Source organism: Chenopodium album, chromosome 3, assembly GCF_948465745.1.
Source record: "Chenopodium album chromosome 3, dcCheAlbu1.1, whole genome shotgun sequence".
Taxonomy (NCBI): Eukaryota; Viridiplantae; Streptophyta; class Magnoliopsida; order Caryophyllales; family Amaranthaceae; genus Chenopodium; species Chenopodium album.
This window is the reverse complement of record NC_137836.1, coordinates 67622915-67647747: the sequence shown is the minus strand read 5'-3', so window position 1 is coordinate 67647747 and position 24833 is coordinate 67622915. Positions and strand designations below refer to the sequence as shown.

The 24833-nt window shown below is 33.5% G+C and overlaps 1 non-coding gene across 1 annotated transcript; it reads right to left on the bottom strand.

Annotated features, from left to right (window-relative positions):
• Positions 1 to 3890: 3890 nt before the first annotated feature.
• Positions 3891 to 3962, bottom strand: TRNAN-GUU (transfer RNA asparagine (anticodon GUU)). Its single transcript has one exon. It is a non-coding gene; the product is annotated as a tRNA-Asn (tRNA).
• Positions 3963 to 24833: the final 20871 nt, after the last annotated feature.

The window sequence follows — 24833 nt, the reverse complement described above, 5'->3', positions numbered from 1 at the left end:
TATGGTCGCCTCCAGCGGGGGTCACCACGTAGTACGCGCTTTGGTGGAGTTCTTCTGGGACACCACCAACACCTTTCATTTTCCCTGGGGCGAGATGATGGTCACCCCTACAGACTTCAGTCTCATCACAGGACTGGAGTTCACTTCTGTGCCGCTGCCGTTCGACGGCGGGATCGACGTCTTTTCGCCAGAGGTCGAGGAGTTGTTGGGGCCGATTGCTGTTCGGGCCCGAGCTGAGGTCGAGACGACTCAGTTTAGCGCTAGAGGGATTCGCTGCTCGACGCTGGAAGCGGCTCTTGATGATGATGCGACCACCCGAGAGCAGCGGGTGCGCATCTTCGTGCTGATGTTGTTGTCAGGGACATTCTCCCCTGACAGGGGTAGTAGGGCATTGCTTTACTACCTCCCTGCTGTCCGTGATCTCCAGCGGATCGGGACTTATGACTGGGCCAGCTTGGCCTACACTGATTTCGTTCGCGCGCTGAGGGACCCGTGTCGCCACCGGTCCTTTAGGACGAACGTCGCTTTGTCTGCTTTCTGGAAGGTCGTAGAGGTAAACATTATTCCCTATAAAGTTTAGCCCTACATGTTAGTTAGCATTTTACTCACGCTTTTAACTTTTGTAGATCTGGTTCTACGAGTACTTTCCTTCCGTTGCGCCGGCGAGACCATCGCCGAGGGGATATTCGGTGAGCGCCTCTTGGGGCGGCCACCATGTGGACATGTCTACTGCACGTGTCCGGAGTCGGATCATCTCGGTACGACTTTTAGTGTTTATGTTGCTCTTCTGTGACGTTTTGGACATGTTCTTACCCGATTGGTGCTTTTTATAGGGACCTGAGGTAGTATACCGACCGTGGGGCGGTTGGACAGTCCCTGGATTAGCCGCACAGTATTCTGCTGAGCGCCGCTATTTTCTGGGGACCTACGGAGCGGTTGTGTATTTAGGGGAGAGAGTTGCTAGACAACACTCTTCGGATGTTTTCGTCGTTCTTGCCCCTCCGCCGCGTCATATGTTCGACGAGAGACAGTTGTCGAGCATGGCCGAGGGATCTGGTTCCCTCTGGCGGTCCCATGTGATCCTTGGGCGGTGTTACACTGAGGAGCTACTTCCTTTGTTAGCTCCAGGACCTGTACCGGCCGAGGATGTGAGTGTAAGATTCTTCGCCTTTTTTATTTTTCGCTAAGTAGCCCCCAAGTGATACCTTACTGATTTCTTTCTGTTTTATCATGATGGTCCCACTGAGTTTGTGCCGCCCCATATGTCCATTCACTACCAGGGGATATACGGGCCAATCAAGGAGATGATTTCTCCGGCCTCCGAGGGCGAGCGCTTCGTGGAGCGGTCGATTCCTCGCCACCAGACCAGGGTAAGCTTAGTTTCAATTCAGAATTTTATATTCAGTTATCATGTATTTTCACTGACTTATTTTTCTGAAAGTTCTCACGCGAGGTGGTTTCGGCTATGGCACGATGCATAGATGCCTTTCGGAGCCAGCTCGTCCGGATGAGGAACGCGGCTACCTGTCGTCGGGACGACGTTGTCCGAGAGGTAACTTTTCTTCACTTATTATCTCTGCATTATGGCTTCAGTTTTTCTTGTTTCTGATTTAATTCTTTTTGCAGGGTCAGCCGATCGCTTCTCACACCCGTACGAGGCCTGAGGGGCGGAGAGATCCGGCGAGGTCTAGCTCGAGACGTCGTCGTACTTCGTCAGGAGGCAGAGGTGGTCGTTCCGAGGCTGCTCGAGCCGACGTTGCTGAGGGCTCAGGATCTTCTTCTGAGGGTGCTCCTGCTGCACCGGTAGGAGAGGCTACCTCAGCTTTCAGAGGTGGTGGGATGTACGAGGTTGGCTCGTCATCGCAGCAGCCTCCGCGGTCTCAGCCTCAGGTTGATCTTGGCTGGAGCGGTCCTGTCTTGAGTTTCCCTCCTCCTACGGAGACTGGAGCTGGTGCTGAGGCTGGAGCTGGTGGAGAGGTGACTCCTCGTACGGCGCAGTTTTATGGCATGATGGGCCTACGCCCTCCGGCGTCGTAGTCTGTTCCTGTATATGTATTTTATTTTGACTTTTTTTATAGAACTTTTGCCTTTGACTCATTATTTAGACACTTTTGTATTTTCATGTTATTGTAACTTTAATTAATTATTTATTATTATGTTAGTGTATGTTAGTGTGTGCAGAAGAAGTGTGATAACAAATTTTTTGCGCAAAAATTCCGTCATTTTTATTATTGATGGAAAGAATTCCGTCATTTTTATTATTGATGGAAAGAATTCCGTCATTTTTATTATTGATGGAGGATATTATCCGACTCTCTCCCCCAAAAAGAAAAATAAAAAAGGAAAAATAAAACGGAGAAAAATGCTGGTTTTTTGGAAATTAATATAAAATCCAAAAAAAAAAAGAAATAAAATTAATTAAAAATAATGGCTATATTTAATTAATTAATGGAAAAGGATAGAAAAGATATTTAGAAAAAATTAAAACGGGGCCATAAAGTCATTAACCGACCCAAGTTTAATATCAAAACGCAAGCTAAGCACGCGCGGCTTCCCTGCTGACTTGGCGCCAGCTGGCGCCACTTTATGGCGCGTGGCGCCAGGCGCTACACTTAGCGTGTGGCGCCAAGCACTGATGGTTGGCGCCAATGTCGGGGATGTGACGCCAATTGACGCTGACTCCGTATTTCATTCAGACTGAAATTCGCAATTTGTACATAAATAGCCCCCTGTTCAACCGATTCTTCTCATAATTCCAGCGAAAAAAATTATTCTCCTCCTTAGAAGAAATAATAATCATGTCTTTAGCCACTAAAACTTTCACCCAATACTCTCATGAATGGTGTCGATCTCTTAATGCTAGAGAAAGAAAAGAATTGGATTTATTTCATTTGGGGGGAATTTATGGCATTAAAGGGGTAGATTTAGACATAGACTTCATACATACCGCTTTAGAATTTTTGAATATCGATACGCATTGTTTCAGAATAGGGTATGATGAAATTAGCCCTTTGCCAGAGGAATTTGGTGCTATCTTAGGCTTCCCTGCAATAGACCTGGTAGTAATCCCTAGAGTAGATGCATATTACTATAAGGATTTTGAACGCTTCTTTAATTTGAAGGAAAGGGATTTATCAAAAATAGTAGATGGCAATATAGTGAACTTGAAAGAATTCACACGCTACTATTTTGATAAATCTCTTTCTAAATCTTTTCACATATATAGAAGAAGGGCGTTCTTATTCTGCATGCTTAATCAATATTGTCTTAGTAGTGGTAAAAATAACGAGGGTCAATCAATTATAACCACTGTACTAGAACAAATTGAACCAGGGAGAAATCCAATGCCATTGATAGTTGGAGAGACCATGATTAGTCTAGATGAATTGAAAAGGGATCCAAAAGCACCTTTTTGCGGTTCTCCAATTTTATTACAGGTAGAAAAATAATATTTTTAATTACAGAAATCAAAAAATATATTTTTTTGTTTTATGCCCCGAACCCCTTCCTCCGCCAGGCTTGGGCAGAATAGCAGAGCAAGTACAAGTATTAGTAGCATAGCAAAAATGCGTTCCTCGTCATGTCATTAATATGTTTTATGTTTGCTCGCGGTAATTGTAGCCTCTCGGGAGAATCAATGACTGCAACTTTGATGCACTGCTAGTACATCCGAGAATTCTTAGTTGGCTAGTTGTAAATAGCCCCGAACAAAAGATTATCCCGCACCTACACCGAGGTATTGACGGAGATTTTCAAATAGCGCAGAACAGAATGAGAATGTGATACGACGAGATAGAAAAAAAACAGGGAAGGGGTCACTCACTTACCTACTCTTAACGGTCAAAGCGAGCCCCCTCATTCTGAATTAAAGAATGAAGAATGAATCCAATCTCCCCAAGTAGGATTCGAACCTACGACCAATCAGTTAACAGCCGACCGCTCTACCACTGAGCTACTGAGGAACAACGGGAGACTCGATCTGATAGAGTTCAATTCCCGTTCTCAAACCATGACCAATATGAGCTCGAAGCTTCTTTCGTAACTCCCGGAACTTCTTCGTAGTGGCTCCCTTCCATGCCTCATTTAATAGGGAACCTCAAAGTGGCTCTATTTCATTATATTCCATCCATATCCCAATTCCATTCATTTAATATCCCTTTGGTGTCATCAACATAAGAGATGTGGGTTCTAGTCTATCTCTTTCCTATATATGGAAAGTTAAAAAATCATCATATAATAATCCAGAAATTGCAATACAAAAGAAAAAGGGAGGTTTGTGATGATTTTTCAATCTTTTCTACTAGGTAATCTAGTATCCTTATGCATGAAGATAATCAATTCGGTCGTTGTGGTCGGACTCTATTATGGATTTCTGACCACATTCTCCATAGGGCCCTCTTATCTCTTCCTTCTCCGAACTCAGGTTATGGAAGAAGGAGAAGAAGGAATCGAGAAGAAGGTATCAGCAACAACTGGTTTTATTATGGGACAGCTCATGATGTTCATATCGATCTATTATACGCCCCTGCATCTAGCATTGGGTAGACCTCATACAATAACTGTCCTAGCTCTACCCTATCTTTTGTTTCATTTCTTCTGGAACAATCACAAACACTTTTTTGATTATGGATCGACTAGCAGAAATTCAATGCGTAATCTCAGCATTCAATGTGTATTCCTGAATAATCTCATTTTTCAATTATTCAACTATTTCATTTTACCAAGTTCAATGTTAGCCCGATTAGTCAACATTTATATGTTTCGATGCAACAACAAGATGCTATTTGTAACAAGTAGTTTTGTTGGTTGGTTAATTGGTCACATTTTATTCATGAAATGGGTTGGATTGGTATTAGTCTGGATACAGCAAAATAATTCTATTAGATCTAATAAGTACCTTGTGTCAGAATTGAGAAATTCTATGGCTCGAATCTTTAGTATTCTCTTCTTTATTACCTGTGTCTACTATTTAGGCAGAATGCCGTCACCTATTTTTACTAAGAAACTGAACGAAACTCCAGAAACGAAAGAAAGTGAGGAAGAAACAGATGTAGAAATAGAAAAAACTTCCGAAACGAAGGAGACTAAACAGGAAGAAGAGGGATTCACCGAAGAAGATCCTTCTCCTTCCCTTTTTTCGGAAGAAAAGAAGGATCCGGACAAAATCAAAATGGATGAAATGGGAAAGATCCGAGTGAATGGAAAGGACAAAACAAAGGATGAATTTCACTTGCACTTAAAAGAAGCATGCTATAAAAATAGCCCAACTTCTTATTCTGGGAATCAAGATATTTCGAAGTTCGAAATACTTAAAGAAGAAAATAAAAACCTATTCTGGTTTCAAAAACCCCTTCTTTTTCTTCTTTTCGACTATAAACGTTGGAATCGTCCAACGCGATATATAAAAAGCAATCGGTTTGAAAATGCGGTAAGAAATGAAATGTCACAATATTTTTTTTATACATGTCAAAATGATGGAAAACAAAGAATTTCTTTTACATATCCACCTAGTTTATCCATTTTCTGGGAAATGATAAAAAGAAAGATTTCTTTGGCTACAACAGAAAAATTCTTATATGATGATGAACTATACAATTATTGGATTTATACGAACGAACAAAAAAAAAACAGCTTAAGCAATGAATTTGCTAATAGAATTACAGTTCTAGACAAAGGACTTTTTTATATAGATGTACTCGATAAAAAAACTAGATTATGCAATGATAAAACTAAAAATAAAATTGAATATTTGCAAAAAAAAGAAATAAAATTGATACATAAAAAAAATACCAAAAAAGATAAGATGAGATTCGCCCGCCCCCTACATATTTGATACTCTCGCCTACAAAAAAGCTTGTAACACCAAAACCATTCGGAATTCCATCAATTATTCGTCTATCAAAAAATGCACTAGTTCAGCCAAACCTCTTACACCCTTAATTAAAAATTTTGCGTAAAAAGCATCGATATAACCACGGTTAGCGGACCAATTATATATGATATTTATCATTTTGTCCCCCAAAATTCTTTTTTGCCCTCTTTTATCAAATAAATTAATTAAGTCAAAATTTTTTAATGATGAATAAGCGGGTTTATAAAACAAAAAGGCTATAAATATTCCAAAAAAAGCTATACTAACGGAAAAAGTTGCATTTATCAAAAATTCATACCAGTCAACAGAATTTTTGGAATTTGAATCTAAAAGATTCATAGATGAGGTTAACCATTTAGTTAATATATCCAAAGCAATTCCTTCTTGATTGAATGGAATTCCTATGATTCCAATGAAGAAAGTAAACAGACTCAAAAAAATAAGAGGAAATAACATAGTATTATCGGATTCATGAGGATAGATAGAAATATTCTTATTGTCAAAATCAATAATAGTAATAAAAGATCGACGCATTTTTCTTAAATTTCCATTAATTTTATTTTGGTATAGTTTTTTCGAAAAAAAAGAAACCCTTTCCTTCTTATTCATTGTTAATAAGGTTAATAAAAGAAATTTTTGATTAATGCTTTTCAATCCTTCTTGACCCCATAAAGATATTGAATAAAAAGAACTGGTTTTTTTTCCACTGTAATTTTTTAAAAAAGCGGTTAAATGTCCTTCAAACGTAAGTAAATAGATTCTAAACATATAAAAAGCGGTTAATCCAGCTGTGAAATAAGCTATTATTGCAAAAATTGGTGAATACATCCAACTATCATTAAGAATTTCGTCTTTGGAACAAAAACAAGCAAGAGGTGGAATACCACAAAGCGAAAGTGTACCTATTAAAAAAGAGGTTTTTGTAATTGGTACATGTTTTGTTAAACCCCCCATAAGAACCATATTCTGACTTTTATTCGGAGAATATCCAACAACAGTTTCCATTGAATGAATAAGAGATCCAGATCCTAAAAACAATAATGCTTTTGAATAAGCATGAGTAATCAAATGAAATAAAGCAGCTCGATAAGAACCCATACCTAGAGCTAACATCATATAACCCAACTGAGACATTGTAGAATAAGCTAAACTTATCTTAATGTCTTTTTGAGCAAGAGCTAAGGTTCCCCCTAGTAGTACTGTTATTATACCTATAAAAGAAATTCCATACATTATGGAAGGTAGAATTAGGAAAAGAGGCAGCAGTCGAGCAACTAAAAAAATTCCCGCGGCGACCATGGTAGCAGCATGGATGAGAGCTGAAATAGGAGTAGGCCCCTCCATAGCATCAGGTAACCATACATGAAGGGGAAATTGGGCCGATTTAGCAACTGCACCAGCAAATAACAAGAAAGCACATAAAATACAAAATAAGGAATTCACCTCATTATTATTAATTAAATTTTTGAATATTTCAAACAAATCTCGAAACTCGAAACTGCCTGTTATCCAATAAAAACCTAAAATTCCTAATAATAAGCCAAAATCTCCTACACGATTAGTCACAAACGCTTTTTGACAAGCATTTGCGGCAATAGGGCGTGTGAACCAAAAACCTATTATTAGATACGAGCACATTCCAACTAATTCCCAAAAAATATAAATTTGTATTAAATTCGAACTAGTAACTAATCCCAGCATAGAAGTATTGAAAAAACTCATATACGCAAAAAATCTCAAATATCCTTGATCATGAGACATATAATTATCACTATAAAAAAGAACCAGAATTGCAACAGTAGTTATTAACATTGACATAATAAAAGTAAGTGGATCTATTAAGTAGCCAAATTCTAAAGAAAAATCATTATTAATCGTCCAAGACCATAAATATTGATAATAGAATTATTATTTATTTGTTGAATAGCCAGCTTCATGGAAAAAAGCATAACTATACTTAATAACAAAATACTCGAAAAAGCCCATATACGTCGAAGATTTTTTGTTGCCATCGGAAAAAAGAAAAGTCCAGATCCTATTAACAAAGGAACTAGAAGTGGAAGAAAAGGTATAATCCATGCATATTGGTATATATGTTCCATAATATACTCGAATAGAAAATTTTTCTATTTAATTAATTTAAATTATTTTGTTTACCATTCACTGGCTCTTGTCTCTTTTGAAAGAAGTCAGTCAATAAACAGAACTTTTTGAAGCCTATGAAGTAGGAAACTAAAAGAAATTTCCCTTTTATTTCCATTTCAGTTATTTCAAATATATATTTAAAACTTAAAACATCCAAATTCGACTAAAAAAGACTATGAATCAGAAAATCGACTAAATATCTACTAAAGTCAATAATGAAAAAAATCACTTTATTATTAATTAAAATAATAAAGTGATTCTGTAGTTTATTTCGAATTATTACCTCATTTTTTGCAAAATGGTTTAATTGTCTTTCATTCCAACCAAAACTGTAGAAAAAAGTCTATTTTAGTAATTATTTCTTTTTTTCGATATTCTTTTTTAGTATATCTGTTACTTTACTTTTTAGTTTCTATAACATAGAATAAAAAAATGCCTCAAATTATAGATCTTTTAAACAAATTCATTTATTGGGATCATTTCACTTTGCAAAGAAATAAATAAAAGTTTTTCAATTAAGATTAGGGGTGCATCAAATTTTGAATGTGATTTATCACGTACATCGAAATTGAATCCAACACATCAAAAATAAACAGGGATATAACTCGAAATTAGTATTCATTATGAAATTTTAATTAATCTTACTCGATTTCATACGAATTTTTTTATGGACATTCTAGGCAGGAGAATTTTTAGTTTCTCCTAATCGAATATTTTCGATTATTTCTATCGAAATATAGAAAATTTATTTCTAGTTTCTATTTATAGTTATCCTTTTCAATTTTTTTTATAAAAAAAAATATCACCTAGAATCTAAATACATAGATAATTAATAGAAAATACGGATTCATTTGAACAATAGATGTCTTTCACATCCAACTATAACACTGAATAATGAATTTTTTCAATTTTAAATGGCAGTTCCAAAAAAACGTACTTCGATTTACAAAAAGCGTATTCGTAAAAATATTTGGAAAAAAGGGGGGTATTGGGCGGCATTAAGAGCCTTTTCGTTAGCAAAATCTCTTTCTACCGGGAATTCGAAAAGTTTTTTTGTACGAAAAATAAGTAATCAAACCTTGGAATAAGCGAAATCGACCTGACTAAAAAAAATGGTATAACAAATTCGAAATAATTCCATTTTTCGTTTAGAATCAAAAAATCGAAAATAAAGGATTTAGGGAGGTTTGTATTTATAAATTACTTTTGTTTGAACTAGAAAATTTTGTAACTTTTTCTTATGATATGGAGAATAAGAAATCTTATGACAACACTAACATAGTACTTTATGTTTTTTGTTGAAAAATTCTCGATATATAATCTATATATTATATATCGAAGATTTCATCAACTTCCTTTTTTATTTTAGTTTATTACTTCAAAGATAAAAGATGGGGATTTTTTTCCCCATCAACCTGTTTTTTTTGTCAAAAAAAAAATGAAAAGTTTTCTCGACTTATAGAATTAGTAGATTTTATAAAAAAGGGCAAATCAAAAACAACAACGGTTAAACTTTAAGTTACAGAAGCATTATTTCTCGAAATTGCTTTATTATAGTCCGGTTTAAATCAATCAAAAAATCCTTTCGTTTTTTTAGACGCAAATTTTTTTTACTACGTTTCCATAGGGATCAAAACTTTTTTATATGAAATATTCGGTTCAATACTTAAGAAGAAAAATTTTACCGATTAATTTCTTTTTTTGGATAAAAAACTATCCATTTACAGAAAAGAAAGTCCCTCGATCTCGTGTTGAAATTGAGAGCTAAAATATTCGATTTTTTATGTATTGAAAGGGTCTATGTATTTGTTATTTTTGAAATCCGCTAAAAAAATTCACGAAAAATAACAAAAAACCTTAAGTAATATATACTTATTACTATGAATATGAACCATTTCAATTCGTGAATAAAAAATAATTTGCAAACCGAACTGGTTCGAAAAAAATGTTGGATTGAATTAATCTCGACGATTGACTAAAAACGGGTTATTATGATTTCAAACAAGCCGCTATGGTGAAATCGGTAGACACGCTGCTCTTAGGAAGCAGTGCGAGAGCATCTCGGTTCGAGTCCGAGTGGCGGCATGCCATCTTACAAATTCTCACAAAATTTCAAAAGTCCTATAACCTAAAATAAATAATGAAAATGAAATAATTTTTTTTAATTTCCGTTTCATAATTTGTAATTGAAGGATTTTTTTTTTTATATATTCTATATGATATTATCGACTTTAGAGCAGATTTTTACTCATATTTCCTTTTCGATGGTTTCCGCAGTAATTATACTCCATTTGATAACTTTATTCGTCAATGAAATAGTAGGACTATATAATTCATTAGAAAAAGGCATGATAGTTACTTTTTTGTCTATAACAGGATTATTAGTTACTCGTTGGGTTTATTGGAAGCATTTGCCATTAAGTGATCTATATGAATCATTAATATTCCTTTCTTGGAGTTTCTACCTTATTTATATGATTCCCCTTTTTTTAAAAAAAGAGAAAAACTCTTTAAGTACAATAACCGCACCAAGTGCTATTTTTACCCAAGGATTCGCTACATCGGGTCTCTTAACTCAAATGCATCAATCCGGAATATTAGTACCCGCTCTCCAATCCCAGTGGTTGATGATGCATGTAAGTATGATGGTATTGGGTTATGCAGCTCTTTTATTCGGATCATTATTATCTGTAACACTTCTAATCATTCTATTTCAAAAAGATATTATAAGGGTTTTTGATAAACGAAACCTTTTATTAAATGAGTCATTTTTCTTCAGTGAGGTTCAATACATAAATGAAAAAGGCAATATTGTACAAAATGTTTCGCCCTCCTCGGTTCGAAATTATTACAGGTCCCAATTGATTGAACAACTGGATCGTTGGAGTTATCGTGTTATTAGTCTAGGATTTATCTTTTTAACCATAGGTATTCTTTCAGGAGCAGTATGGGCCAATGAGGCATGGGGATCGTATTGGAATTGGGACCCAAAGGAAACTTGGGCATTTATTACTTGGACCATATTTGCAATTTATTTACATATTCGAACAAATAAAAATTTTCGAGGTGCAAATTCTGCAATTGTGGCTTTTATAGGCTTTCTTATAATTTGGATATGCTATTTTGGGGTTAATCTATTAGGAATAGGGCTACATAGTTATGGCTCATTTACATTAACGCTTAATTAAATGGAAGAAAGGACCTTATGAATACAGATTATAGTACAAGCCATAAGCAAGTCTCTTAGAAATAGGTGAGAACCATTTAAATCATGATTTAAATGGTTCTCACAAACATCAAAAATGCCTGATTCGAATTCCAATTTTGTCTTGCTTCGTCTTATGTAAAGAAGACTGCTTTTTGCATTTCATTAAATGAAAGGAAATCTATCTATAAAAATAATTGGATAAAATAGCTTCTACTTTTTCAACTGATAGTGAGAGAACGAAATCCGGGTAAATACCAATACCTATTACTGGTAAAAAGATAGCAGTCGAAACAAACAACTCTCGCGGCCCCGAATAAAAAAAAAAAGAGTTGGAAATGTTAAATAATTTATATCCATAGAACATTTGACGTGACATAGATAATGAATAAATAGGAGTTAATATGATTCCAATTGCCATTCCAAAAGTAATTAGTATTTTTGGTATTAAAAGATATTTTTGGCTGGTAATTAGTCCAAAAAATACTATTAATTCCGCAATGAAACCACTCATGCCAGGTAATGCAAGAGATGCCATTGAAAAGCTACTGAAGAGTGTGAATATTTTTGGCATTGGAATCGCTATTCCACCCATTTCATCGAGAAAAACAAGGCGTATTCGATCGTAACTAGTTCCCGCTAAGAAAAAAAGCGCAGCACCAATAAATCCATGCGAAATTATTTGTAAAATGGCCCCATTAAGGCCGGTATCGGTTATAGAACTAATTCCTATAATTATGAAACCCATGTGAGATACGGAAGAATAGGCTATTCGTTTTTTTAAATTACGTTGCCCAGGAGATGTTGAAGCTGCATAGATTATTTGTATTGTGCCTATTATCATCAACGAAGGAGAAAATATAGAATGAGCGTGAGGTAATAATTCCATATTGATCCAAACCAACCCATACGCTCCCATTTTTAATAAGATTCCGGCTAGCAGCATACAAGTACTATAATGTGCTTCTCCGTGGGTATCGGGTAACCATGTATGTAAAGGTATAATCGGTAATTTGACAGCAAACGCAATAAAAAATCCAATATAGAATATTATTTCTAATGACATAGGATACGATTGATTAACTAATATTTCGAAATTTAATGTTGGTTCATTGGAACCATATAAACCAACACCCAGAACTCCCATTAATAGAAAAATAGAACCCCCTGCAGTATACAAAATAAATTTAGTAGCGGAGTAAAGACGTTTCTTTCCCCCCCACATGGATAAAAGTAGATAAACAGGAATTAATTCTAATTCCCACATTATGAAAAAAAGTAAAAGATCTCGGGACGAAAATAATCCTATTTGACCACTGTACATTGCTAACATCAAGAAATGGAATAATCGAGAATCTCGAGTAACTGGCCAAGCGGCTAGAGTAGCTAAAGTCGTAATGAATCCTGTTAGTAAAACAAGTCCTATCGAAAGTCCATCGATTCCTAATCGCCAATGGAAATCAAAAAAGTTCATCCATTTATAATCTTCGGCCAATTGGATTAAGGGATCATCCGGTTGGAAATGATAACAAAATGCATAAGTTATTAGAAGGAGCTCTAAAACCGAAATGCATATAGTATACCACCTTATAATCTTATTCCCTCTCTGAGGAAATACGAAAATTAAAGAACCTGCAAATATGGGCAAAATTACAATTGTTGTTAACCAGGGAAAATAATTCGTGGTAAAGACAAGATATACTTGGACAAAAAACCCGTACCCCAAAAGAAATAAATTTCGTTTTTGGTACGGATTTTTGTCGGTAAAAAAAATCCATTTATTCTATTTGGATTCAAATGGAATTTTCTGAACTATATCAATAACCTAGACCCATACTGCGAGTGGTTTCATGCCATAGATAAACTCGAACGCTTAAAAAATCCGTTGGACAAGCAGATTCACATCTCTTACAACCGACACAATCTTCTGTTCTTGGAGCGGAAGCTATTTGTTTCGCTTTACATCCATCCCAAGGTATCATTTCTAATACATCCGTGGGACAAGCTCGGACACATTGAGTACACCCTATACATGTATCATAAATTTTAACTGAATGTGACATTGGGTCTAGAATTTTTTTTCACTTGATTAATTTTCGATCTAGTTCTAGTAAAATAAATGAAATACATATTCAAATACTAGACGAATCAATAATTTCCCAGAATTTTTGGAATAAACCTATTTCTGGATAGGAAATGGAAAAGAGATCCAAAATACTTTGATTTATTACACTTTATGAAAGTATATCTTAAGGTGCAAGATCTAGTAATATAATTTGAATTACTGAATATTCAAATTTTAATTTCTAAAATATAATTTGTGAAAATCCTAATAAAAAAAAAAAATACTATTTATTTAATAAATTCGATTGATTGATACGAGTTGATTTTCTGTTACGATAAATTGAAGAAACAATAGCCGGTCCAATAGCTGCTTCAGCGGCTGCAATGGCTATAACAAAAATTGAGAAAATGCTTCCTTTTAATTGGCGATTATCAAAAAAATCAGAAAATGTTACAAAATTTAGATTAACTGCATTCAATATAAGTTCAAGACACATAAGAGCTCGAACCAAATTGCGGCTCGTGACTAATCCATAAATCCCGATAGAAAATAAAAAAGCACTCAAAACAAGTACATGCTCGAGTATCATTGACCAACCCCTTATGAATCATGATTCATTTCAATATGAACAACAATTAAACTACTTTGATTGACTAGAAGATAGCAAGTTAAGTTAGAATTAAGAACAAAAACTAGGCTAATAAAAAATTTTTTGAACTAAAAGTTTCGAAAGCAATTCATGAATGAAAATGCAAAAAATAGACTTTTTATTTGGATTACTCGTTTTAAAAAAGAAATATTATTATTGACGAGCCACGGCAATTGCACCTATTAAAGCAACTAACAGAATTATGGAAATGAGTTCAAATGGAAGAAAAAAATCGGTTGATAAATGAATTCCAATTTGTTGACTAGCATTTATCAAATCTTGTTCTAGAATCTGGTTTGATTTTGTAGTCCAAATAATACCATACCAGGACGTATTTATAATAGTAATAATTAATGAAACAAAAAGACTTATACAAACCAATGAAGTAACCCCGTCCCCAACAGTCCACAGATGAAACTTTTTGTCATATTCTGGGCCATTCATGAACATTACAGAAAATATGATTAATACATTTATAGCTCCTACATAAATAAGGAGTTGTGCAGAAGCTACAAAATGGGAGTTTGCTAGAATATAGAATAAAGATATACACACAAGAACCAATCCCAATGAAAAGGCCGAAAAAATGGGATTGGTAAATAATACCACTCCTAGCCCCCCTAATATAAGACCCAACCCCAAAAAAATTAAAAGAAAATCATGTATTGGTCCAGGTAAATCCATTATATATAAAATAAGAGATAAAAAAATCGGAATGTTTCATGATCTTATTGATGTGAACAGGAAAAAGAAGTTTATGCGCTCCTAATTGGTAAATCCTAACGTGTATGACTTGATGTGAATAAAGTAAAGTTGTTGGGCCTTTCACATTCTTTTTTAGCGGAAAAGGTAGTTACTCTTTAAAATCATTGGAGTAAATCAATTTTAAATACTACTAAAGTTGCGATTTTCACCAATAAATAAGAATAATCAGAATTTCTAGTTATTGAACAAGAATAAAAAATAGCTTTAATTTAATAAGTGGAAATTGCTCTTCAATCACGGGCTTGCTCTGGCGAATTCAAAATTGTTCGAATTGTGTAATCGTCGATTATTGATATTGGTAAACGACCTAGAGCAATTTGATTATAATTTAATTCGTGACGATCATAAGTAGAAAGCTCATATTCTTCAGTCATTGATAAACAATTTGTTGGGCAATACTCAACACAATTACCACAAAATATACAAATTCCGAAATCAATGCTGTAATTAAGCAATTGTTTTTTTCGAATATCCATTTGCAATTTCCAATCAACAACAGGCAAATCTATAGGACATGCACGCACACACACTTCACAAGCAATGCATTTATCAAATTCAAAGTGAATTCGACCACGAAAACGCTCCGATGTGATCAATTTCTCATAAGGATATTGAATAGTTACAGGTAAACGGTTAGCGTGGGATAGGGTAATCATAAAACTTTGACCGATGTACCTTGCTGCCCGTATTGTTTGTTGACCATAATTGATGAACCCAGTTACCATAGGGAACATAGAGTAAATATCAATAAAAAAATAAGATTTTGTTTCTTTCTCTTGTTTCTGACAAGTCGTAAATTAGATTATAGTAAATATTCTTTGTTTTTAGAATTTATAATGAAAAGAGTTGGGAAGAAGTTGTTAATAATAGATTACCTAAAGAAATAGGTAAAAGAAATTTCCATCCAAGATTTAATAATTGGTCCATTCTCAGTCTAGGTAAAGTCCATCTTGTTGCGATAGAAATGAACAAGAACAAAAAAGTTTTAGCTAATGTAATGAAAATACAAATTGTCGTTCCAAAGACTCCATCTATTTTAAAAAACTCAGAGATGAATATGGATGGAATAGGGAGATTCCAACCGCCCAAGTAAAGAACGGTTACAAATAATGAAGAGATTAGGAGATTTAAATAAGACGCAACATAAAATAAACCAAATTTAATACCGGAATATTCGGTTTGATAACCCGCTACTAATTCTTCTTCGGCTTCTGGTAAATCAAAAGGCAATCTCTCGCATTCTGCTAGAGAAGAAATTATAAAAACAATAAACCCTATGGGTTGTCGCCACAAATTCCATCCCCAAAAACCATATTTTGACTGTGCCTCGACTATATCAACTGTACTTGAACTGTTAGATAATTATAGTCGAAGATAAGATCACCCTTGTCATCGCTATTCCAGAACCGTACATGAGATTTTCACCTCATACGGCTCCTCAAGAGCCATAAATAAATCTAAGGACTAATTCGATATTCTTTAATCTTGATATGCTTGTAGGATAACGAAAATGAAAATAAATCGAAAAATCCTGAATTAGACCAATAAAATTCTGTCTGCTATACTATAAAAAATTGCTTCGGAATTGATCTCATCCTTTACTTAAATTTTGAAGAATTTCCTTTTTATTGAGTAATAACTTAATTCTTGAATAAAAAACGCTTTTTACTAATTTTAGTAATATCAATTATCAATAAAAATTTCGCCGTATTCTTATTTTTTTATTATATTCCGAAAAAAGGAAACATTCATTCATGATTTATGCTATGATCAAAATGGAATTTCCGTGAATATCGATATTGGAAAAAGATTTTTTTTGGATTTTATTACTATTATCCCCCTTTTTTTTTCGCCCCTCTTATTTCTTTTATTCAGCGGGAAAAGTAAAAGATTACTTCGTTCCTGATAGTCATTCATTTAATCGGTGGATAGGAGCATACTCTGGATCGAAATTTGTGGGAGTACTGCTTGATCATTTCTACAAATTTAAAGCCTCAATTAGTATTTCTTTTATGTAAAAATCTTTCTTCAGATAACTTACATAATCTCTATTACAAATCCTTTGTGTACTTTGGTGTTCCTAATCATCCACTTTTTGGTCAATTTCTATGGTAAGTCATGTATGGTAATACATAAAAAAAAGATAGTAAAAACTTCCTAGAATCGTTCTTTTCAACCCGCTTCAAGTAATGATGACTAATTAACCAATATTGGGGGAAATAACCTTGACTGTTTATGTTTTTAACCCTTGTACATAGGCAATGAGATTCTATTTTTTACTGCAAATTTCGAAGCTGTTTTCTTTCACTCATCTAACTATCTGATTTACTTTAATCAACCCGCCCCGTGAAGAAAAAAAAAGATCCTATTCAATACATTTTTCTTCTTAGAAACCTAAAAATAAACGGGGAAGGGTGAAGACCTATGTTTTAACGAATCACACGTAGCGATATTGATAATACACATAGAGTTAATGGTATTTCATAACTAATTGATTGGGCAACAACCCGTAAACCACCTAAAAAGGAATACTTATTATTTGATCCATATCCTGACATAAGAAGTCCAATGGGAGCAATGCTTGAAATAGCGATCCATAAAAAAACACCAATACTGAGATCGGCTAGAACAAGGCGAGACCCAAAAGGAATTACTGAATAACTTAGTAGAATTGATATGACTGCTATAGAGGGTCCGATACTAAATAAAAGTGCATCCCCTCTAGATGGAAGAAGGTTTTCTTTTAAAAGTAGTTTTATTCCGTCCGCTAGAGCTTGAAGAATTCCCAAAGGACCAGCATATTCAGGTCCAATACGTTGTTGTATCCCTGCGGATATTTCTCTTTCTAACCACACAATTACTAGTACACCTATTGTAATTCCCAATACAAGAATCAAAATAGGGAAAAGCATCCATGTAGTCTCATAAACCGCTTTTAAGGATTCCAATCTGGAAAAAGAATTGATAGCTTGTACTTTTGTTGTTGTATCAATTATCATTTCAACGATCAACCTCTCCCATAATGATATCTATGCTACCTAATATCGTCATAATATCAGCCAATTTCATTTTTTTAACTAACTGAGGAAGAATTTGCAAATTGATAAAACCCGGAGGGCGAATTTTCCATCTCCAAGGAAAAATACTCTGATCTCCTATCAAAAATATCCCTAATTCACCTTATGGTGCTTCGACTCTTACATAAAGTTCTTGTTTCGACAATTCAAAAGCAGGAGATGGCTTTTTACTAATGAATCGATATTCAAAATCATTCCATTCAGGATATTTTATTCTATTAAAGCGTCGGATTTCTAAATTCTCATAGGGACCTCCTGGAATTGCTTCTAGAGCTTGTTGAATAATTTTTACGGATTCGGACATTTCACCGATTCGTATTAAATAACGAGCTAATGAATCTCCTTCTTTTTGCCATTGAACTTCCCAATCAAATTCGTCATAACATTCATAATGATCAACTTTACGAAGGTCCCATTGTATTCCGGAAGCTCGTAGCATAGGGCCCGATAAACCCCAATTTTTTGCTTCTTCGCCACCAATAATGCCCACATTCTCAACTCGTTCTAAAAAAATGGGATTTCGCGTAATAAGCTTTTGGTATTCAGCAAGCCCTATTAAAAAATAATCACAAAAATCTAAACATTTCTCTATCCATCCATAAGGTAGATCGGCAGCTACCCCTCCAATACGAAAATAATTATGCATCATTCTCATACCGGTGGCAGCTTCGAATAAATCATATATTAATTCCCTTTCTCTGAAAATATAGAAGAAGGGGGTTTGCGCCTCGATATCCGCCATAAAAGGGCCGAGCCATAATAAATGAGAAGCTATTCGACTTAACTCCAACATAATCACTCGAATATAGCTAGCTCTTTTAGGTACTTGAATATTTCCCAATTGTTCTGGTCCATTTACAGTTATTGCTTCTGTAAACATAGTAGCTAAATAATCCCAACGTGTTACATAAGGCAGATATTGTATAATTGTTCGGTTTTCTGCAATTTTTTCCATACCTCTGTGTAAATAACCTACTATTGGTTCACAGTCAATAACATCTTCACCGTCAAAAGTAACGATGAGTCGGAGAACACCATGCATTGATGGATGGTGAGGGCCCATATTGACTATCATGAAGTCTTTTCTGGTAGTTGGTACAGTCATAGGTTTTTCTCCGATTCATTCTTTCACAAATTCATTTTTGCATGAATTGCTGAAAACAACAAGGTATTCATCAAAATTCAAGATCTAATAAATCAAATAATTATAATTCAAAACAACTCTTCACATTAACGTGTTTTTAGTTCTCGAATGTTCAATTGACTTATTAATTCTTTATAACGTATTCCATTTTTCTTTGACAAATAAGCCAGCAGTCGTTGACGTTTTCCCAGAATTTTTCGTAGCCCTCGCTGAGATGAATAGTCTTTTTTGTGCAATTGCAAATGGGAAGTAAGTCTTCGTATCTTATTGGTAAAACAGACTACTTGAAATTCAACAGACCCTCTGTTTTCTTATTTTTTTTCCTCCGAAATAACGGATATGAATGAATTTTTTTTCATAAATTCTTAACCTTCCTTACCTTTTTTAGCAAATATTGAATTTTACCGATCAGTAATAATAATACCAGCTATTTTAATCTGGTATATACAATATCTTAATTGATTTATTTTATCAAAGAAACTTTATAAGGTTTATTATGTTGATTCATTTCGGATATAGTGGATACGTCATCGAATTAGTATCATGTATCGGAATTGAATGTACAATAGCGTGGTTATGTATCTATTTATCTACCAAATAATAGGAAATCAAATGTATCATAAATCAATTTAAAATTGCGGATACATATGTATTCTTAACATACTAAAACGACTTCTGTTAGTAGTATCAAACCAATAACGATTCATACAAGCTAAATCCTCTAATCGATAATTGGGCCAAAGAAAGAATTTTAATTTGTTAAGTCTATTTTTATTTCGATCAAGATCCTTGTTTTCATCAAAAAATTGACTACAGTTTTTTATTCGATTCCCTATTGGGTTTATATTCACACCATTATTGTTCCTTGAATTCAAACAAATTCGAATTCTTAACTCTCTACGACGCCTAGGCGATAAAAGATTTTCGGGAGGAAACAAATCAAAATTATTTTTGTCTCTTTTACCTAAAAATTTTTTATCACCATTCTCACTGTATCGTTTTTGATTATTGTTTTGATTATTGTAGTGTTTACTCTTATGAACTAATGAAATCCCTATGGTTTGATACAGAAGAAATTGCCCATCGCCTTTTATAGCCAGACGAATCAGTTCAATAATCAATACCCCGTTTTTTAGCAAATTTGAAGGAGTTAAATCGTTCCGACCCAGCATTATATCCATACTCAGTTCTTTTCTTTCGATCGAGGATAAAAGAATTTCTATTGGATTTATCAATCGAAGCACAAGACAATATACTTTGATATTATTGATCAGCTTTTGATTTAAAGAATCTGCCCATTTCAACTGAAAAAGCAAATATCTTTTCAGGAATAAATCAATTTCTACTTTTGTACCGCTCGTGGGTTGCTTTTTCTTTCTCGGCTTTTTCATATCTGATCCTATATAATCTTCTTCAATATCTGTTTGTGCATTTGAGAAAACAGATTCATAGTTTTCGTGAACATCGGATCCAAGATTTTCTTGACTTAGGAGTTCCTTTTCATCTTCATTCTGATTCTCTAATTCAAAATATATTTTTTCATTTGATGGTATAAAAGAATTGATTTTTTTATGTCTATTGATGCTTTTATCTTCACTAACCTTTTCACTTACATTATAATTTGAAAAAAGCAGGTTAATTGGTATAACCCACGGTTTCATTTTATATGCATTATAAAATAAGACAAATTCGGAGAAAAACCAAAATTCCAAATTTGATATGGGACAGCTCAGTATTTCTTCATTCATTCCCATCCAATCAAAAAAATTTTTTTTTTATCAGGTTGGTTGATTTCTTGATAAATTGTGCGATAAAAAAGACTTTTCTTATCAATTTTATCAACAATTTGATAGTTCTTAGATTCAGTTTTCATTTTTTCATTCATGCTAGTACTGATATTGACCCAGGTCTCAACGTCGACTTTTGTTCTAAGACAAAAATGGAGAATTTTCAAATCCAAATATTTTCTATCTATAGTTTTTTCTATATCCAAAATATTTTTTCTTCCTAAAAAAAAATAATTAGTGATCGGGATATTCCACGCCATGTCAATAAATTTGTCTTTAGTTTTGTTGTAATTAGAAGTATAAGAAAATTCTTGGTTTTTATTTCCCTGGAATGGTATTCCATAACTATATCTATATGAATCATTCTTATCTTCATAATAAAAAAAATTATATGATAAAACATCATATCTATAATTCTTTTTAAAATTAGATTTTTGATCTTGCAATAACAATAAACGGTTTTCCGAATTATTTGTGTAATTAATTAATTGTTCTTTTTGATATGAATTCGTTTTGCTTTTTTTGAAATTATTATTTTCAACCTCACAGTGTTCAGTTACTCTAGTTCGCCATTTTTGTGGCACTAATTGCAACCATTTTATCTGAGATAAATCGTATTGATAATTATTTTTCAATTTTAGCCAGTTTTTCCATTGGTTCAGCCCAGAATTCGGAAGTTTTCCAGTCTTTAGCTCAGGATGAGCTATTCCTTGGGTTCCAAAAAAATCTTTTATTTCATTTTTAAGAAATAAAGATATTCCCTGATACTGAAGGATCGATTTTAATCCATATAAGTTCCAAATTTTGGCTTGGGATAATTTGTAAAATACATAAGCTTGTGACAACACAGAAAAATCCGAAGGAATCTTCGAATTCTTATTACTAATATTATTATTAGTACTAACAAAATGGAAAAATCTTTTGTTTATAGTCCAAATAAACTGAATTTTTTTATTATTAATCTTTTCATGATTTTTTGCATTATTGGAAATGGATTTTTCAATTACATTTTTTGTTGATTCAAGAAAAAGTTGTGTATTAATTCTGGAAATATTAATGATATATAAAAATATATCTACGTATATCTTTTCCCTAAAAAATTTCAAAATATAATTGAATTTACGGATTAATCGAACATTTCTTCTTTTTAATATATGACCCATATTTTTTGACGATTCCCATTTTTTCGTACCATAAGGTGTTTTGGTAGGACTCACTTTTAGTTTTTTTATTGTCTTTTGCTATTTTTTCTATTTGATTTTTTATTATTCTTGTTCTACTAGTCAGATCTTTCATTTTTTGTTCTGTCGCTGAAGGATTTGTCCAATTTAGGAATCCAGTTTGAATGGATGATTCATTAATCATATGATTTTTGATTAATGAATCTTTTTCATTTTTTCTTTTACTCGATTCTTCTCTCAATTCAAATAGTCGAATTGGATTTACGTTTGACATTTTTTTTGTTATTTTTTTTAAAAACAGAAATATTTCAACAATCCAATTGTTTGTTTCATTTTCGAACTTAAAAAAAAAAAGAATTTTTTCTTTGAGTCTTTTTCGAATTTGAAAGCACCCTTTTAGAAGTTTTCGAATTTTTTTGTCGAGTTGTTTAAAAATAGGTTGAAAAAAAGAGCGTCGCTTTCGAGGAGGACCAAAAGGAAGGTCAGTTTCCAGGCCCACAACTGTTAAAAAACAAAACTCATCTATTCGATTTCGTTTTTGTTCGCTTTTTTTTATTCGATCTTGATCAGACGGTTGTATTATAGATCTGTGCCAAGGTTTTAGACAGAAAGGAAATAATATCTTTATCTGAATACCATCTGTTAACCAGTTTTTAGGAAATTCAGTTTCTGATAATTGAACGCCGTTATAGGTGCATTTAACATGCATTTCGCTATTCCACTCTTTGAAATCATCCGACCACTCGGGTCGTTGGAATAATAACAGACGGCTGAAATTTTTTGCTATTATCAATAAAGGCAATAGAATATATTTTCTAAGAATTGACTGAGTTATTAGCATCAAACCTCTTATTATTTGAGCAAATGGAATAGTATCCCAGGCTTCGGCTATTTCTATTCGTATGTTTTCTTGGCTTTTTTCGTCGTTTTTATTGTATTTTTTAGTTTTCTTTTCCTCTTTCAATTCTTTGTTTTTATAATCAGAAATCCCCAATTCTGGGTTTTTTCCCATCCAATTTTTAAAAATCCCTTTAATTAATCCGGAAAAAGTAGCCGAAAAAAAGAGGATTTATCTATTCTGTCTAAAAAAAGCGGGGAATGTATATTTGGTTGAAACAATTCCCAAATAACTATTTTACGTCTTTGAACACGCATGGAACCTACGATTATTTCTCGACGAAAATCAGATTGTTGTGAATAACGTATCAAAGAAACTTCACCTGCTTGCTCAGATATATCCGTGGTATTTGGGGCAGGATTGTCGGTATTCTCTTGCTTATCGGTATAAATAACTACACTTTTCCAATTTCTTGAGCGAATTTGATCATCGATTGGCATCGACACGTCTTTTTCATCTGGTCTATCCTCTGGTTCTAAATCGTCGACTAATTGGTATGACCAACGAGGAACTTCTTTACTTATTTCTTTTATTCCAATCGATTCTTTTGGAATTGTTTGGGGAAAGGAATCTGCTATGATTGTATCAACTAAAAATTTAAAAAATCTTTCTGGATCTTCGGAAACAATTTGTTCGTGTTATGAAAGTAAAGACACTCTCTTCTGATTGAACGTGGCTTCCCCGTCAAATTGACTAACGAAATGTCTAATTTTTGATGATATTGAGTTTTGATCTTTTTTATGTTTAAATTCTTGATAATTAGAATCATTACGTAGAATACTATGAATTTTATTTATAAAAATTGCATCTATTAAATTTTTTACTGTCGTTTTCGTTATAATGGATGAAAGCCTTTTTTTTATTATACCCCGACAGGACCCATTTAATAAAGGATCGTGGTTTTTTTGCAAATATTCAATTTTATTTTTAGTTTTATCATTGCATAATCTAGTTTTTTTATCGAGTACATCTATATAAAAAAGTCCTTTGTCTAGAACTGTAATTCTATTAGCAAATTCATTGCTTAAGCTGTTTTTTTTTTGTTCGTTCGTATAAATCCAATAATTGTATAGTTCATCATCATATAAGAATTTTTCTGTTGTAGCCAAAGAAATCTTTCTTTTTATCATTTCCCAGAAAATGGATAAACTAGGTGGATATGTAAAAGAAATTCTTTGTTTTCCATCATTTTGACATGTATAAAAAAAATATTGTGACATTTCATTTCTTACCGCATTTTCAAACCGATTGCTTTTTATATATCGCGTTGGACGATTCCAACGTTTATAGTCGAAAAGAAGAAAAAGAAGGGGTTTTTGAAACCAGAATAGGTTTTTATTTTCTTCTTTAAGTATTTCGAACTTCGAAATATCTTGATTCCCAGAATAAGAAGTTGGGCTATTTTTATAGCATGCTTCTTTTAAGTGCAAGTGAAATTCATCCTTTGTTTTGTCCTTTCCATTCACTCGGATCTTTCCCATTTCATCCATTTTGATTTTGTCCGGATCCTTCTTTTCTTCCGAAAAAAGGGAAGGAGAAGGATCTTCTTCGGTGAATCCCTCTTCTTCCTGTTTAGTCTCCTTCGTTTCGGAAGTTTTTTCTATTTCTACATCTGTTTCTTCCTCACTTTCTTTCGTTTCTGGAGTTTCGTTCAGTTTCTTAGTAAAAATAGGTGACGGCATTCTGCCTAAATAGTAGACACAGGTAATAAAGAAGAGAATACTAAAGATTCGAGCCATAGAATTTCTCAATTCTGACACAAGGTACTTATTAGATCTAATAGAATTATTTTGCTGTATCCAGACTAATACCAATCCAACCCATTTCATGAATAAAATGTGACCAATTAACCAACCAACAAAACTACTTGTTACAAATAGCATCTTGTTGTTGCATCGAAACATATAAATGTTGACTAATCGGGCTAACATTGAACTTGGTAAAATGAAATAGTTGAATAATTGAAAAATGAGATTATTCAGGAATACACATTGAATGCTGAGATTACGCATTGAATTTCTGCTAGTCGATCCATAATCAAAAAA